Source organism: Oncorhynchus gorbuscha, linkage group LG17 (assembly GCF_021184085.1).
Source record: "Oncorhynchus gorbuscha isolate QuinsamMale2020 ecotype Even-year linkage group LG17, OgorEven_v1.0, whole genome shotgun sequence".
In the NCBI taxonomy this organism is placed as follows: domain Eukaryota; kingdom Metazoa; phylum Chordata; class Actinopteri; order Salmoniformes; family Salmonidae; genus Oncorhynchus; species Oncorhynchus gorbuscha.
Genome location: NC_060189.1, coordinates 4,449,484 through 4,457,632, shown reverse-complemented (window position 1 = coordinate 4,457,632; position 8,149 = coordinate 4,449,484).

Below are 8,149 nucleotides of genomic sequence, written 5' to 3'. Positions count from 1 at the left end.
CTATAGCCTGGTCCCAGATCTGTGGTCTCCTTCTGTAGCCTGGTCCCAGATCTGTTGGCTCCTCCTGTAGCCTGGTCCCAGACCGGGTGGCTCCTCCTGTAGCCTGGTCCCAGACCGGGTGGCTCCTCCTGTAGCCTGGTCCCAGACCGGGTGGCTCCTCCTGTAGCCTGGTCCCAGACCGGGTGGCTCCTCCTGTAGCCTGGTCCCAGACCGGGTGGCTCCTCCTGTAGCCTGGTCCCAGACCGGGTGGCTCCTCCTGTAGCCTGGTCCCAGACCGGGTGGCTCCTCCTGTAGCCTGGTCCCAGACCGGGTGGCTCCTCCTGTAGCCTGGTCCCAGATCGGGTGGCTCCTCCTGTAGCCTGGTCCCAGACCGGGTGGCTCCTCCTGTAGCCTGGTCCCAGATCTGGGTGGCTCCTCCTGTAGCCTGGTCCCAGATCTGGGTGGCTCCTCCTGTAGCCTGGTCCCAGATCTGGGTGGCTCCTCCTGTAGCCTGGTCCCAGATCTGGGTGGCTCCTCCTGTAGCCTGGTCCCAGATCTGGGTGGCTCCTCCTGTAGCCTGGTCCCAGATCTGTTGACAGTTTGGCGTGACAAGGTGTCAGCATGATTGTACTGAGGTTGATGTAAACCAGGCATCTCTTTAGAGTGTATGTCACCTCCCACGTGTTATGTGTCTGAAAGAGAGATGGGTATTTTAAATGCTTCCGGGTTCACATTGAGGCTTGGGTTTATCGTTAAGGCATTTTCTGTTAATCTAATCCAGATGTGTGCGTCACGTGAAACAGTAACGGCCGTAGGCTACATGTTTTACGGAAGGGGAAATATGTCGCTTAATCTATTGCTTTCATTTGTTTGTAAAGGAAAACTAAATATTGTGACTTTGAAAGGAATGACGAAAGGTCAAAACAACTCCATGGGAAGCCATTCTGTTGATCCTCTGATAACGGCCTGATGCTGCCACCTAGTGAACGTTTAGCATTCCTGCAGCTCATCCGATCACTGTAATAGACGCTGGACTAACTAGGTGTCATTGGGTGTGCAGCAGGCCCTGTGTTGTCCTAAATGGCCCCATATTCCCTATCTGGTGCATTACTTTTGACCAGGTCCCCAATAGGTAGTGCTGCTGGCGCGCGGGGGAAGCGCGCTCTTTTCAATTTGAGAATACACATAGCTGGTAAAAAAAGATTTCTGTAAAGTTACATCTGATAAATATTTTCAATTTAATTACCGCAGAAATTCCATGAAAAACTAAATAAATATGTATATCAGCATAAAGGTAACAAACTCGCTTTAGTGCGGTGCCGAACTGCGGCAACAAGCGTCAAAAATAGGGCGGGTATTGAGAACGGGCTTGGTGGCGCGTTCTCTCCTGGTCCAACACGCTCTGCGCTCACTGCGCGCGGCCCAAATCAGGACAGTAGTCTGGTCCAACACGCTCTGCGCTCACTGCGCGCGGCCCAAATCAGGACAGTAGTCTGGTCTAACACGCTCTGCGCTCACTGCGCGCGGGCCCAGATCAGGACAGTAGTCTGGTCCAACACGCTCTGCGCTCGGGCCCAGATCAGGACAGTAGTCTGGTCCAACACGCTCTGCGCTCGGGCCCAGATCAGGACAGTAGTCTGGTCCAACACGCTCTGCGCTCACTGCGCGCGGCCCAAATCCTACATAACAAGAACAGACAGAAAACAAGGGGTGGTTACTAAAACCGCTGTCCTCAAAACCCTTGTATTGGACTCACCTTGTCTGAGTGTAGCCTATGCCTTGAAATATCTCATAGGCCTAATGATTTAACTAGTATTTTACGTAAAAGGACCAAATATAATAGCGTAGGCTATAGGATAGAAGTAGGACTAAATTCCCTTAACACCAAAAAAAACACTTATAAGCTTTTAGGATGCACATTGAAGCTAAGCAGTCGCATTTCTTTCCCTCGTGCGGCGTGTTGCCTCGGCTTTCTATGATCGAAAACAAAACACACGAAAGACTAATAGTTTTATCTAAATGCCTGTGGTATTGGGGTTTTACCTGTATGTAGGTGTGTGACCCTGCTGACTTATGGGAAGTGAATGAGTTCAATAAGGACATGCCAAGGAAGAACCAGATCAGGACAGTAGTCTGGTTGGCTTGCGTCACTTGGACAGCGATAATATAGCTGTAATGCCAATGCTGTGTGTTTTTGTTTGTTTTGATGACGTTAGGGCACCTATTAAATTCATGTTGAATTTGCGTGCACCAGCATGAGTCATTGTAATGTACATTTTAGACTGTTCCTGTATCACCTTGGACTGGAGTCAGGACACCCAACTGGGCCTCAGCCAGACACTGGCTGTCCCATCACTTGAGTACAGCATATCACCTCTCAAAACTGATTGTTTCAAATGGCATTAATGATTATTGGTATAACAAATTAATTGCTGTGGAGTTTTGACCTAGTTAGATTGCCAGATCTCTACACTTTGTCCATGAAACAAGAATCAAGCTAGTATGAAAATAGATGACATGTAATATAAAATAAAAGCTGACCTCTCTATGTTTATTCTGCTTCTATGTGTCCACCAGTTTGGTGTAGTACAGTTCCACTTTTGATCGATTTAAAACCTTTGCCACGAATTGTATTGAATTGGGTCAGTGAACTTTGGAGCAGAATAAATTGTATTGAATTGGGTCAGTGAACTTTGTGGAGCAGACACTAAAAACGTTAGAAAACTAGAATGAACATTGGACTTGTCATGCGGTGTAATGATTTTTATGGGAATACAAGATTTAAAGATCAAATAAAAGTGTAACAAGTTATGTTTTCTACTAGATATTTTCTAGACAAGGAGGCTGAATTGGTAGCTAAATTGAATTAACCTGAGTGACAGGGTCTGTCCTGTGCTATCTTGTCGTTTCATTGGCTTGACAACGAGCAATGGGATGCCATCAAGTAAGACGTATTGTATTTACTGTGGGCACTGACAGAACACTTGTAGAGCCCGTGGTGGACAAGAATCTAAAGGGAGTTAATGGTATTATATGGAGTCATAGGGGTGACACTAACAATTACTAATCTAGTCTGCATTGTGTCCCAAATGGCACTCTAAGTGCCTACATAAGCCTCTGATCAAAAGTAGTGCACTATATAGGGAATAGGATGCCATTTGGGACTAAGTAGTGCACTATATAGGGAATAGGGTGCCATTTGGGACTAAGTAGTGCACTATATAGGGAATAGAGGGCCATTTGGGACTGAGTAGTGCACTATATAGGGAATAGGGTGCCATTTGGGACTAAGTAGTGCACTATATAGGGAATAGGGTGCCATTTCGGACAATACTATGTATTTTTTTTTCATTTAAAGCACATTAGGTGTCTGAAATAACTCGCATTATCTTCCCTTTTTATTATCACTTTTCTGTAAGAGACCTACTGAATGCCGCACATTCAGGTTCACAATTCATGTATGTTTTTTGCCCTGTGTTGTTGTTAGCCAGTACTATATTTTTGGATTATCAATGTTATGCATTGTATAATTTTTTTTGCCTTTAAAATAAAGCAGTATTTTGTTTTCAAATTGAATAAAACAATCAAATAAATAATCATTTATGGTCATAATGTTTCCCGTTAATTCTTCTTGTATGTATTTGTATATCCTCGTCTCCTACTGTGTATATCCTCGTCTCCTACTGTGTAGATCCTCGTCTCCTACTGTGTAGATCCTCGTCTCCTACTGTGTAGATCCTCGTCTCCTACTGTGTATATCCTCGTCTCCTACTGTGTAGATCCTCGTCTCCTACTGTGTAGATCCTCGTCTCCTACTGTGTATATCCTCGTCTCCTACTGTGTATATCCTCGTCTCCTACTGTGTAGATCCTCGTCTCCTACTGTGTATATCCTCGTCTCCTACTGTGTAGATCCTCGTCTCCTACTGTGTAGATCCTCGTCTCCTACTGTGTAGATCCTCGTCTCCTACTGTGTATATCCTCGTCTCCTACTGTGTATATCCTCGTCTCCTACTGTGTAGATCCTCGTCTCCTACTGTGTAGATCCTCGTCTCCTACTGTGTAGATCCTCGTCTCCTACTGTGTATATCCTCGTCTCCTACTGTGTAGATCCTCGTCTCCTACTGTGTAGATCCTCGTCTCCTACTGTGTATATCCTCGTCTCCTACTGTGTAGATCCTCGTCTCCTACTGTGTATATCCTCGTCTCCTACTGTATATATCCTCGTCTCCTACTGTGTATATCCTCGTCTCCTACTGTGTATATCCTCGTCTCCTACTGTGTATATCCTCGTCTCCTACTGTGTATATCCTCGTCTCCTACTGTGTATATCCTCGTCTCCTACTGTGTATATCCTCGTCTCCTACTGTGTAGATCCTCGTCTCCTACTGTGTATATCCTCGTCTCCTACTGTGTAGATCCTCGTCTCCTACTGTGTAGATCCTCGTCTCCTACTGTGTATATCCTCGTCTCCTACTGTGTAGATCCTCGTCTCCTACTGTGTAGATCCTCGTCTCCTACTGTGTATATCCTCGTCTCCTACTGTGTATATCCTCGTCTCCTACTGTATATATCCTCGTCTCCTACTGTGTAGATCCTCGTCTCCTACTGTGTATATCCTCGTCTCCTACTGTGTAGATCCTCGTCTCCTACTGTGTAGATCCTCGTCTCCTACTGTGTATATCCTCGTCTCCTACTGTGTATATCCTCGTCTCCTACTGTGTAGATCCTCGTCTCCTACTGTGTAGATCCTCGTCTCCTACTGTGTAGATCCTCGTCTCCTACTGTGTAGATCCTCGTCTCCTACTGTATATATCCTCGTCTCCTACTGTGTATATCCTCGTCTCCTACTGTGTAGATCCTCGTCTCCTACTGTGTAGATCCTCGTCTCCTACTGTGTAGATCCTCGTCTCCTACTGTGTAGATCCTCGTCTCCTACTGTGTAGATCCTCGTCTCCTACTGTGTATATCCTCGTCTCCTACTGTGTATATCCTCGTCTCCTACTGTATATATCCTCGTCTCCTACTGTGTAGATCCTCGTCTCCTACTGTGTAGATCCTCGTCTCCTACTGTGTAGATCCTCGTCTCCTACTGTGTATATCCTCGTCTCCTACTGTGTAGATCCTCGTCTCCTACTGTGTAGATCCTCGTCTCCTACTGTGTAGATCCTCGTCTCCTACTGTGTAGATCCTCGTCTCCTACTGTGTATATCCTCGTCTCCTACTGTGTATATCCTCGTCTCCTACTGTGTATATCCTCGTCTCCTACTGTGTAGATCCTCGTCTCCTACTGTGTAGATCCTCGTCTCCTACTGTGTATATCCTCGTCTCCTACTGTGTATATCCTCGTCTCCTACTGTGTATATCCTCGTCTCCTACTGTGTATATCCTCGTCTCCTACTGTGTAGATCCTCGTCTCCTACTGTATATATCCTCGTCTCCTACTGTATATATCCTCGTCTCCTACTGTATATATCCTCGTCTCCTACTGTGTAGATCCTCGTCTCCTACTGTGTAGATCCTCGTCTCCAACTGTGTATATCCTCGTCTCCTACTGTGTAGATCCTCGTCTCCTACTGTGTATATCCTCGTCTCCTACTGTGTAGATCCTCGTCTCCTACTGTGTATATCCTCGTCTCCTACTGTGTAGATCCTCGTCTCCTACTGTGTAGATCCTCGTCTCCTACTGTGTAGATCCTCGTCTCCTACTGTGTAGATCCTCGTCTCCTACTGTGTAGATCCTCGTCTCCTACTGTGTATATCCTCGTCTCCTACTGTGTATATCCTCGTCTCCTACTGTGTAGATCCTCGTCTCCTACTGTGTAGATCCTCGTCTCCTACTGTGTAGATCCTCGTCTCCTACTGTGTAGATCCTCGTCTCCTACTGTGTAGATCCTCGTCTCCTACTGTGTATATCCTCGTCTCCTACTGTGTAGATCCTCGTCTCCTACTGTGTAGATCCTCGTCTCCTACTGTGTAGATCCTCGTCTCCTACTGTGTAGATCCTCGTCTCCTACTGTGTAGATCCTCGTCTCCTACTGTGTAGATCCTCGTCTCCTACTGTGTATATCCTCGTCTCCTACTGTGTATATCCTCGTCTCCTACTGTGTAGATCCTCGTCTCCTACTGTGTATATCCTCGTCTCCTACTGTGTAGATCCTCGTCTCCTACTGTGTATATCCTCGTCTCCTACTGTGTAGATCCTCGTCTCCTACTGTGTAGATCCTCGTCTCCTACTGTGTAGATCCTCGTCTCCTACTGTGTAGATCCTCGTCTCCTACTGTGTAGATCCTCGTCTCCTACTGTTTAGATCCTCGTCTCCTGTGTATATCCTCGTCTCCTACTGTGTAGATCCTCGTCTCCTACTGTGTATATCCTCGTCTCCTACTGTGTATATCCTCGTCTCCTACTGTATAGATCCTCGTCTCCTACTGTGTAGATCCTCGTCTCCTACTGTGTAGATCCTCGTCTCCTACTGTGTATATCCTCGTCTCCTACTGTGTATATCCTCGTCTCCTACTGTGTATATCCTCGTCTCCTACTGTGTATATCCTCGTCTCCTACTGTGTAGATCCTCGTCTCCTACTGTGTATATCCTCGTCTCCTACTGTGTAGATCCTCGTCTCCTACTGTGTAGATCCTCGTCTCCTACTGTGTAGATCCTCGTCTCCTACTGTGTAGATCCTCGTCTCCTACTGTGTATATCCTCGTCTCCTACTGTGTATATCCTCGTCTCCTACTGTGTATATCCTCGTCTCCAACTGTGTAGATCCTCGTCTCCTACTGTGTAGATCCTCGTCTCCTACTGTGTAGATCCTCGTCTCCTACTGTGTATATCCTCGTCTCCTACTGTGTATATCCTCGTCTCCTACTGTGTATATCCTCGTCTCCTACTGTGTATATCCTCGTCTCCTACTGTGTATATCCTCGTCTCCTACTGTATATATCCTCGTCTCCTACTGTGTATATCCTCGTCTCCTACTGTGTAGATCCTCGTCTCCTACTGTGTAGATCCTCGTCTCCTACTGTGTAGATCCTCGTCTCCTACTGTGTATATCCTCGTCTCCTACTGTATAGATCCTCGTCTCCTGTGTATATCCTCGTCTCCTACTGTGTATATCCTCGTCTCCTACTGTGTATATCCTCGTCTCCTACTGTGTATATCCTCGTCTCCTACTGTGTATATCCTCGTCTCCTACTGTGTATATCCTCGTCTCCTACTGTGTAGATCCTCGTCTCCTACTGTGTAGATCCTCGTCTCCTACTGTGTAGATCCTCGTCTCCTACTGTGTATATCCTCGTCTCCTACTGTGTATATCCTCGTCTCCTACTGTGTATATCCTCGTCTCCAACTGTGTATATCCTCGTCTCCTACTGTGTAGATCCTCGTCTCCTACTGTGTATATCCTCGTCTCCTACTGTGTATATCCTCGTCTCCTACTGTGTATATCCTCGTCTCCTACTCGTCTCCTACTGTGTATATCCTCGTCTCCTACTGTATATATCCTCGTCTCCTACTGTGTATATCCTCGTCTCCTACTGTGTATATCCTCGTCTCCTACTGTGTAGATCCTCGTCTCCTACTGTGTATATCCTCATCTCCTACTCGTCTCCTACTGTGTATATCCTCGTCTCCTACTGTGTATATCCTCGTCTCCTACTGTGTATATCCTCGTCTCCTACTGTATATCCTCGTCTCCAACTGTGTATATCCTCGTCTCCTACTGTGTATATACTCGTCTCCTACTCGTCTCCTACTCGTCTCCTACTGTGTAGATCCTCGTCTCCTACTGTGTATATCCTCGTCTCCTACTCGTCTCCTACTGTGTATATCCTCGTCTCCTACTCTGTATATCCTCGTCTCCTACTCGTCTCCTACTGTGTATATCCTCGTCTCCTACTCGTCTCCTACTGTGTATATCCTCGTCTCCAACTGTGTATATCCTCGTCTCCTACTGTGTATATACTCGTCTCCTACTCGTCTCCTACTCGTCTCCTACTGTGTAGATCCTCGTCTCCTACTGTGTAGATCCTCGTCTCCTACTCGTCTCCTACTGTGTATATCCTCGTCTCCTACTCTGTATATCCTCGTCTCCTACTCGTCTCCTACTGTGTATATCCTCGTCTCCTACTGTGTATATCCTCGTCTCCTACTGTATATATCCTCGTCT